The sequence below is a fragment of the Mus musculus genome, chromosome 6, assembly GCF_000001635.26.
Source record: "Mus musculus strain C57BL/6J chromosome 6, GRCm38.p6 C57BL/6J".
In the NCBI taxonomy this organism is placed as follows: domain Eukaryota; kingdom Metazoa; phylum Chordata; class Mammalia; order Rodentia; family Muridae; genus Mus; species Mus musculus.
The window spans coordinates 42,645,270-42,654,823 of record NC_000072.6 but is presented as its reverse complement, the minus strand read 5'-3'; positions in this window follow the sequence as shown (position 1 = coordinate 42,654,823).

The following is a 9,554-nucleotide window of genomic DNA, read 5'->3' as shown; positions in this document are numbered from 1 at the left end:
CAATTCAAATGCAATCCCAAAAATCCCCTACACCCTCCCTCCACTCTGCTCCCTTATCCACTCACTCCCACTTCCTGGCCCTGGCATTCCCCTGTACTGGGGCATATAAAGTTTGCTAGACAAAAGGGCCTCTCTTCCCAATGATAGCCAACTAGCCCATCTTCTGTTACATATGAAGCTAGATGCATGAGGTCAGAGGGTACTGATTAGTTCATATTATTGTTCTACCTATAGGGTTGCAGACCCCTTCAGCTCTTGGGTACTTTCTCTAGTTCCTACATTGGGGGCCCTGTGTTCTATTCTATAGATGACTGTGAGCATCCGCTTCTGTATTTGCCAGGCACTGGCAAAGCCTCACAGAAGAAAGCTATATCAGGATCCTTTCAGCAAAATCGTGCTGGCATATGCAATAGTGTCAGCGTTTGGTGGCTGATTATGGGATGGACTCCCAGGTGGGGCAGTCTCTGGATGGCCCATCCTTTCATCTTAGCTCCAAACTTTGTCTCTACAATTCCTTCCATGGATATTTTATTCACTATTCTAGGGAGGAATGAAGTACCCACGCGTTGGACTTCCTTCTTGATTTTCTTGTGTTTTGGAAATTGTATCTTGGGTATTCTAGGTTTCTGGGCTAATATCCACTTATCAGTGAATGAATATCAAGTGACTTCTTCTGTTATTGGGTTAAACTCACTCAGAATGATATCCTCCAGATACATGCATTTGCCCAAGAATTTCATAAATTCATTGTTTTTAATAGCTGAATAGCCCCTAGAAGACTCTCCACGCAATCTTAGGACCACCTGTGAGTTGAACACAACTTCTGTTCCATTCCAATCACACAGGACCTGAGACAGCATTAGGAAAGCAGTAAACCCGGCCTGACCAGGGTCACAAGTCCCTTACAGTTGGTGCCAGCACCAGGTCACCTGGGCGAAGATTCAGAGGACACCCCCAAGGTCCCTAGAGGACAGCTTCTGAGGCAGACCCCATTTCGGGCTCCAGACATCTGGACACCTTCCCTGGCAGAGGAAAGGTGTCCTCCCTGCCCTGTAGAGCTTTGCAGGAGCACTTGGGGAAGCCAACTTGGTTCCTGGATCCCCCCAAGACTAGTCTGCACAGGTGAGAGTGTGGACTACAGAAGCTAACAGCTTCTGGGACAGGCCCTGTTTCAGGCCTTCATCTGCTGCCAGGAGGCAGGTCTGAATGCCAGATATCTGTGCACCTTCCGTGCAAGAGGAGAGCTTGCCTGCAGAGAGTGCTCAGACCACTGAAACTCAGGAGAGAGCTACTATCCCAGGTCTGCTGATAGAGGCTAACAGAATCACGAGAGGAACAAGCTCTAACCAGAGACAACTATAACAACTAACTACAGAGATTACCAGATGGCAAAAGGCAAACATAAGAATCTTACTAACAGAAACCTAGACCACTCACCATCATCAGAAAGCAGCATTCCCACCTCACCCACTCCTGGGCACCACAACACACCCTAAAACCTAGACCCAGATTTAAAAGCATATCTCATGATGATGGTAGAGGACATCAAGAAAGACTTTAATAATTCACTTAAAGAAATACAGTGGAACACTGCTAAAGAGTTACAAGTCCTTAAAGAAAAACAGGAAAACACAACCAAACAGGTAGAAGTCCTTAAACAAAAACAGAAAAGCACATCCAAACAGGTGATGAAAATAAACAAAACCATACTAGACCTAAAAGGGGAAGTAGACACAATAAAGAAAGCCCAAAGTGAGGCAACGCTGGAGATAGAAATCCTAGGAAAGAAATCTGGAACCACAGATGCAAGCATCAGCAACAGAATACAAGAGATGGAAGAGAGAATTTCAGGTGCAAAAGATTCCATAGAGAATATCAGCACAACAATCAAAGAAAAGGCAAACTGCAAAAAGATCATAACTCAAAACATCCAGGAATTCCAGGACACAATCAGAAGACCAAACCTACTGATAATAGGAGTAGATGAGTATGGAGATTTTCAACTTAAAGGGCCAGCAAATATCTTCAACAAAATTATAGAAGAAAACTTCCCAAACCTAAAGAAAAATATGCCCATGAACATACTAGAAGCCTACAGAACTCCAAATAGACTGGACCAGAAAAGAAATTCCTCCTGACACATAATAATCAGAAGAGCAAATACACTAAATAAAGATAAATATTAAAAGCAGTAAGGGAAAAAGGTCAAGTAACATGTAAAGGCAGGCCTATAAGAATTACACCAGACTTTTCGCCAGAGACTATGAAAGCCAGAAGAGCCTGGACAGATGTTATACAGACACGAAGAGAACACAAATGCCAGCCCAGGCTACTATACCCAGCCAAACATTCAATAACCATAGATGGAGAAACCAAAGTATTCCATGACAAAACCCAATTCACACATTATCTTTCCCCGAATCCAGCACTTCAAAGGATAATAACAGAAAAAAACCAATACAAGAACGGAAACCATGCCCTAGAAAAAGCAAGAAAGTACTCCTTCAACAAACCTAACAAAAGATAGCCACAAGAACAGAATGCCAACTCTAACAACAAAAATAAAAGGAAGCATCAATTACTTCTCCTTAATATCTCTTAATATCAATGGACTCAATTCCCCAAGAAAAAGACATAGATTAACAGACTGGCTACACAAACAGGACCCAACATTTTGCTGCTTACAGTAAACCTATCTCAGGGAAAAAGACAGACACTACCTCAGAGTGAAAGGCTGGAAAACAATTTTCCAAGCAAATGGTCTGAAGAAACAAGCTGGAGTAGCCATTCTAATATCAAATAAAATTGACTTCCAACCCAAAGTTATCAAAAAAGACAAGGAGGGGCACTTCATACTCATCAAAGGTAAAATCCTACAAGAGGAACTCGCAATTCTGAATATCTATGCTCCAAATACAAGGGCAGCCACATTCATTAAAGAAACTTTATTAAAGCTCAAAGTACACATTGCACCTCACACAATAATAGTGGGTGACTTCAACACACCACTTTCATCAATGGACAGATCATGGAAACAGAAACTAATCAGGGAGACAGTGAAACTAACAGAAATTATGAAACAAATGGATTAAACAGATATCTACAGAACATTTTATCCTAAAACAAACAGATATACCTTCTTATCAGCACCTCATGGTACCTTCTCGAAAATTGACCATATAATTGGTCACAAAACAGGCCTCAACAGATAAAAAATATTGAAATTGCCCCATGCATCCTATTAGGTCACCATGCACTAAGGCTGATCTTCAATAACAACATAAATAATGGAAAGCCAATATTCACGTGGAAAATGAACAACACTCTTCTCAATGATACCTTGGTTAAGGAAGGAATAAAGAAAGAAATTAAGGACTTTTTAGTGTTCAATGAAAATGAAGTCACAACATAACCAAACTTATGAGACAAAATGAAAGCATTTCTAAGAGGAAAACCCATAGCTCTGAGTGCCTCCAAAAAGAAACTACAGAGAGCACACACTAGCAGCTTGACAACACACCTAAAAGCTCTAGAACAAAAGGAAGCGAATTCACCCAAGAGGAGTAGACAGCAGGAAATAATCAAACTCAGGGGTGAAATCAACCAAGTGGAAACAAAAAGAACTATTCAAAGAATCAACCAAAGGAGGAGCTGGTTCTTTGAGAAAATCAACAAGATAGATAACCGATAGCCACACTCACTAGAGGGCACAGGGACAGCATCCTAATTAACAAAATTAGAAATAAAAAGGAAGACATAAAAACAGATCCTGAAGAAACCCAAAACAACATCAGATTCTTCTACAAAAGGCTATACTCAACAAAACTGGAAAGCCTAGATGAAGTGGACAAATTTCTAGACAGATACCAGGTACCAAAGTTAAATGAGGATCAGGTTAATTATCTAAACAGCCCTATATCCCCTAAAGAAATAGAAGTAGTCATTAATAGTCTCCCAACCAAAAAGAGCCCAGGACCAGATGGGTTTAGTGCAGAGTTCTATCAGACCTTCAAAAAAGATCTAATTCCAGTTCTGCACAAACCATTCCACAAATTAGAAGAAGAAGTTACTCTACCCAATTCATTCTATGAAGCCACAATAACTTGGATACCTAAATCACAGAAAGACCCAACAAACATAGAGAACTTCAGACCAATTTCCCTTATGAATAACGATGCAGAAATCCTCAATATAATTCTCGCTAACCGAATCCAAGAACATATCAAAACAATCATCCATCCTAACGAAGTAGGTTTCATTCCAGGGATGCAGGGATTGTTTAATATACGGAAATCCATCAATGTAATCCACTATATAAACAAACTCAAAGACAAAAACCATATGATCATCTCGTTAGATGCGGAGAAAGCATTTGACAAAATCCAATACCCATTCACGATAAAAGTCTTGGAAAGATCAGGAATTCAAGGCCCATACCTAAACATGATAAAAAGCAATCTACAGCAAACCAGTAGCCAACATCAAAGTAAATGGTGAGAAGCTGGAAGCATTCCCACTAAAGTTAGGGACTAGACACGGCTGTCCAATTTCTCCCTACCTATTCAACATAGTACTTGAAGTCCTAGCCAGAGCAATTTGACAACAAAAGGAGATCAAGGGGATACAAATTGTAAAGGAGGAAGTCAAAATATCACTTTTTGCAGATGATATGATACTATATAAAAGTGACCCTAAAATTCCACCAGAGAACTCCTAAACCTTAAATACAGCTTCAGTGCAGTAGCTGGATATAAAATTAACTCAAACAAGTCAATGGCCTTTCTCTACACAAAGGATAAACAAGCTGAGAAAGAAATTAAGGAAACATCACCCTTCTCAATAGTCACAAATAATATAAAATACCTTGGCTTTAACTAAGGAAGTGAAAGATCTGTATGATAAGAACATCAAGTCTCTGAAGAAAGAAATTAAAGAAGATCTAAGAAGATGGAAAGATCTCCCATGCTCATAGATTGGCAGGATCAACATTGTAAAAATGACTATCTTGCCAAAAGCAATCTACAGATTCAATGCAATCCACATCAAAATTCCAACCCAATTCTTCAACGAATTGGAAAGAACAATCTGCAAATTCATCTGGAATAACAAAAAACCTATGGTAGCCAAAACTCTTCTCAAGAATACAAGAACCTCTGGTGGGATGACCATGCCTGACCTAAAGCTGTACTACAGAGCAATTGTGATAAAAAACTGCATGGTACTGGTATAGGGACAGACAAGTAGACCAATGGAATAGAATTGAAGACCCAGAAATGAACCCACACACTTATGGTCACTTGATCTTTGACAAGGGAGCAAAAATCATACAGTGGAAAAAAGACAGCATTTTCAACAAATGGTGCTGGCACAACTGGCAATTATCATGTAGAAGAATGTGAATTGATCCATTCCTATCTCCTTGTACTAAGGTAAAATATAAATGGATCAAGGAACTCCACATAAAACCAGAGCCAGTGAAACTCCTAGAGGAGAAAGTGGGGAAAGGCCTCGAAGATATGGACACAGGGAAAAAATTCCTGAATTGAACTGCAATGGCTTGTGCTGTGAGATCGAGAATTGACAAATGGGACCTCATAAAATTGCAAAGCTTCTGTAACGCAAAAGACACCATCAATAAGACAAAAAAGGCCACCAACAGATTGGGAAAGGATTTTTACCTATCTTAAATCAGATAGGGGACTAATCTCCAATATATATAAAGAACTCAAGAAGGTGGACTCCAGAAAATCAAATAACCCCATTAAAAAATGGGGCTCAGAGCTAAACAAAGAATTCTCAACTGAGGAATACTGAATGTTCAGTATCCTTAATCATCAGGGAAATGCAAATCAAAACAACCCTGAGATTCCACCTCACACCAGTCAGAATGGCTAGGATCAAAAATTCAGGTGACAGCAGATGCTGGCGTGGATGTGGAGAAAGAGGAACACTCCTCCATTGCTGGTGGGATTGCAAGCTTGTACAATCACTCTGGAAATCAGTCTGGCTGTTCCTCAGAAAACTAGGCATAGTACTACCGGTAGATCCAGCAATACCTCTCCTGGGCATATATCCAGATGTTCCAACTGGTAAGAAGGACACATGCTCCACTATGTTCATAGCACCTTATTTATAATAGCCAGAAGCTGGAAAGAACCCAGATGCCCCTCAACAGAAGAATGGATAAAGAAAATGTGGTACATTTACAAAATGGAGAGTACTACTGAGTTATTAAAAAGAATGAATTTATGAAATTCCTAGGCAAATGGATGGACCTGGAGGGCATCAACCTAAGTGAGGTAACCCAATCACAAAAGAACTCACATGAAATGTACTCACTGATAAGTGGATATTAGCCCAGAAACTTAGAATACCCAAGATATAGGATACAATTGCGAAGCACATGAGACTCAGGAGGAACGAAGACCAGGGTGTGGATGCTTTGCCCCTTCTTAGAACTGGGAGTGGAAAGCCCATGGAGGGAGTTGCAGAGACGACGTTTGGAGCTGAGATGAAGGGGTGGACCTTCTAGAGACTGCCATATCCGGGTATCCATCCCATAATCAACCTCCAAACGCTGACACCATTGCATACACTAGTGGGATTTTGCTGAAAGGACCCTAATATAGCTGTCTCTTGTGAGAATATGCTGGGGCCTGGCAAACACAGAAGTGGATGCTCACAGTCAGCTATTGGATGTATCACAGGGCCCCCAATGGAGGAGCTAGAGAGAGTGCCCAAGCAGCTGAGGGGAACTGCAACCCTATGGGTGGAATAGCAATATGAACTAACCAGTGCCCCCAGGAGCTCCTGGTGCTAGCTGCATATGTATCAGAGGATGGCCTGGTCGGCCATCATTGGAAAGAGAGGCCCATTGGTCATGCAGACTTTATATGCCTCAGTGCAGGGGAACGTCAGGGCCGGGAAGTGGGAGTGAGTGGGTGGGGGGAGGGTGTGGGGGACTTTTGGGATAGCACTGTAGATGTGAATGAAGAAAGTACCTTAATTTTAAAAAGGGGAAAAAAAAACAAAAAGAACAAATATAGTCCAATGGCAAAGCACTTACCAAATGTCCAGCAAGCTCTAGATTTGATAGTCACAGTGTGGTGACAAATAACTAAACAAACTCCATCAAACCAAACATTCTAATAAAACAATCATAAAAAAAAGTTCAGTTTCTGGAAAATGGCAGATGACCACAGGGGAAAAAAATTTTTAAAAATAGCTGAGTAGTACTCCATTGTGTAAATGTACCACATTTTCTGTATCCATTCTTCTGTTGAGGGACATCTGGGTTCTTTCCAGCTTCTAGCTATTATAAATAGGGCTGCTATGAACATAGTGGAGCATGTGTTCTTCTTACCGGTTGGAACATCTTCTGGGTATATGCCAAGGAGAGGTATTGCTGGATCTACCGGTAGTACTATGTCCAGTTTTCTGAGGAACGGCCAGACTGATTTCCAGAGTGGTTGTACAAGCCTGCAATCCCACCAGCAATGGAGGAGTGTTCGTCTTTCTCCACATCCACGCCAGCATCTGCTGTCACCTGAATTTTTGATCCTAGCCATTCTGACTGGTGTGAGGTGGAATCTCAGGGTTGTTTTGATTTGCATTTCCCTGATGATTAAGGATGTTGAACATTTTTTCAGGTGCTTCTCTGCCATTCGGTATTCATCAGTTGAGAATTCTTTGTTTCGCTCTGTACCCATTTTTAATGGGGTTATTTAGATTTCTGGAGTTCAGCTTCTTGAGCTCTTTGTATATATTGGATATTAGTCCCCTATCAGATTTAGGATTAGTAAAAATTCTTTCCCAATCTGTTTGTGGCCTTTTTGTATTATTTACAGTATCTTTTGCCCTACAGAATCTTTGCAATTTTATGAGGTCCCATTTGTCGATTCTTGATCTTACAGTACAGGCCATTGCTGTTCTGTTTAGGAATTTTTCCCCTGTATCCATATGTTCGAAGCTTTTCCCCACTTTCTTCTCTATAAATTTCAGTGTCTCTGGTTTTATGTGGAGTTCTTTGATCCACTTAGACTTGAGCTTTGTACAAGGAGATAAGAATGTATCAATTCGCATTCTTCTACATGATAACCGCCAATTGTTCCAGCACCATTTGTTGAAAATGCTGTCTTTTTTTTCCTACGGATGGTTTTAGCTCCCTTGTCAAATATCAGGAGGCCATAGGTTTGTGGGTTCATTTCTGGGTCTTCAATACTATTCCACTACTCTACCTGTCCTTCCATCATGACCAATTACGCTTCATCCCAGGGATGCAGGGATGGTTTAATATACAGAACTCCATCAATGTAATCCACTATATAAAGAAACTCAAAGACAAAAATCACATGATCATCTTGTTGGATGCTGAGAAAGCATTTGACAAAATCCAACACCCCTTCATGATAAAAGCCATGGAAAGTTCAGGAATTCAAGTCCCATGCCTAAACATAATAAAAGCAATCCACAGCAAACCAGTAGCCAACATCAAAGTAAATGGAGAGAAGCTGGAAGCAATTCCACTAAAATCAGGGTCTAGACAAGGCTGCTCACTTTCTCCCTACCTATCAATCTAGTACTTGAAGTCCTAGCCAGAGCAATTCGACAACAAAAGGAGATCAAGGGGATACAAATTGGAAAAAAAGAAGTCAAAATTTCACTATTTGCAGATGATATGATAGTATATATAAGTGACCCTAAAAATTCCACCAGAGAACTCCTAAACCTGATAAACACCTTCAGCGCAGTAGCTGAATATAAAATTAACTCAAACAAATCAGTGTCCTTTCTCTACACAAAAGATAAACAGGATGAGAAAGAAATTAGGGAAACAACACCCTTCACAATAGTCACAAATAATATAAAATACCTTGGTGTGACTCTAACTAAGTGAAAGATCTGTATGACAAGAACTTCAAGTCTCTGAAGAAAGAAATTGAAGAAGATTTCAGAAGATGGAAAGATCTCCCATGCTCATGGATTGGCGGGATTAATATAGTAAAAATGGCTATCCTGCCGAAAGCAATCTACAGATTCAATGCAATCCCCATCAAAATTCCAACTCAATTCTTCACTGAGTTAGAAAGGGCAATTTGCAAATTCATCTGGAATAGCAGAAAACCTAAAATAGCAAAAACTATTCTCAACAATAAAAGAAGTTCTGGGGGAATCACCTGGCCTGACCTCAAGCTGTACTACAGAGCAATTGTGATTAAAAAAAACAAAAACAAACAAACAAACAAAAACTGCATGGTACAGTCATGTTTTCTGCCCAGTGAAAATATCCTGGACCAGATTTCCTGGCCCCAGATTCCCACAGCTGTACTGCCAGTGATGGCCACTAGGCGGCAGGCCCTGAAGCCCAAGCTTGGAGATATTAACAGAGCAATTAGGCACTGGTGTAGCACCAAGCCAGTTGGAGTCAGATTCCCGGTCTGGCAGAGCAACTGTTAGGGGATGCTCGTACATCCGGACTTCTCAGATACTGGAATAGTCCAGCTTCATAGAGGGCTTCCCATCCGGAACAGCCCCACAACTAACCAGTTCCCTGG